Here is a 1501-nt window from a genome sequence, read left to right as displayed (position 1 = left end):
ATCTATACATGGGAATGGCACCACTACCCAACAGGGCTGCTGCAAGGGTTAAATAACCCCGTGTTTCAGTGTGTTCCCAGCACACAGTAAGCGCTCAATAAACAATGATGGTTTCTATTTCCTAAGGTCACAGAGCCAAGCAGATCCAAAACAAAATTGTCCACAGATTTCTCTTTTAATTTGCCCCCAACCTCCATATCCTATTTTAAAAATCAACAGCAATTTTATAATGTGTACATTTTATAACTTTGAATTATACTCATAAACTTCCCCCTTTCTCCTCCAGGCTAACAGAAACATATGCACATATATTTCAAACTAATAAAATACAATAATTGCATAACAACCATCACTACTTTCTGCCAATCCCTTGTCTAGTTCACATATTTAGTGGGAATTTTCCACTGGTTCTAGATAAATCCCTCACTCGTTAGGGGATCTGGCAGTTGGCAATTGCCTCAGTTCTCTGTTTTCATAATTATCTCTTTGTCCAGACTGGCATGGAGCAGAAGGGAGCGATTACTGTAAGACAGCACCTCTCTCCATCAGACAGGCTCCCAGTGATAGCAAACCAAGCGACACCACCCCTGTACCGAGGCTTGCAAAGGAGAGGTGTAGACCCCGGTGCAGGAGCAGCAATGGCTCGTGGGCTGCGGCTCCTATAGGGACACATCACCCAGGGTAAGTGAACGGTTCCGCCTTCCAGGGCAGAGCCCACAGCACGGCGGGCCACGACCAGGTGTCGCGCTGAACACGGTGCGCTAGCCCGTTCTGGGAAAGGCACACTTACTGACCCGAGGGCCCAAAGCTAATCATTTGGCTAATCCTATGTAGAAAAGTGGCATTTCAACAAATGTAGCCGTCTGTGCTAAATCCCTCTGCGGCGCACTTGGCTTTGCTCTTCCAGGAGGAGAAGTCCGAGGCTGTCCGTTCATGATGCTACTTTAATTTAAGCAGAGCTTTTCTCTCAAATGACTCGGCACATTATTATAAATGCTTAATGGCTGTGCAAACAAGTTTTACTCACTATAAGCCAACACAACTGGTGGAAACTCAAAATGTAAATCACAGAATCAATCTGTAACCCCAACTCAATCTATAACCCCGCTGCCTCAAGACGGCCCAGTCTGAGATAAAAAAGACTTAGATACAAGGCACCAGCAAAGCCAGAGCACCCGGTTCATGAGAACATAAAACATCACTTACTACTTGGTATTTCTAAAACACACTGAGGTCATCCCCATAGGGGAAATGTGCACTCTCTTGGACTTCCTTCCGTGTATTTATCATTATTTTTCATTTTAATTATATATGGGGTGTGGGCACCATGCACGAAGTTCCCAACGAGCTAATCTGGACATGGGCCAGCATCGGTCTGCTCTTCCCAGGAGCTCTGGTTCACTATCCCTGAGAACCCCACGACAGGAGCGCAGTGACCTGTCAGGCCGGCCGCTGGCCGCAGAGCAGCAGTTGGCCAGTCAGTCCCGACTGCACCCAGCAG

Source organism: Tupaia chinensis, unplaced genomic scaffold, assembly GCF_000334495.1.
Source record: "Tupaia chinensis unplaced genomic scaffold, TupChi_1.0 Scaffold000088_1, whole genome shotgun sequence".
In the NCBI taxonomy this organism is placed as follows: Eukaryota; Metazoa; Chordata; class Mammalia; order Scandentia; family Tupaiidae; genus Tupaia; species Tupaia belangeri.
The sequence above is the reverse complement of the archived record's forward strand: the minus strand, read 5'-3'. Positions refer to the sequence as shown.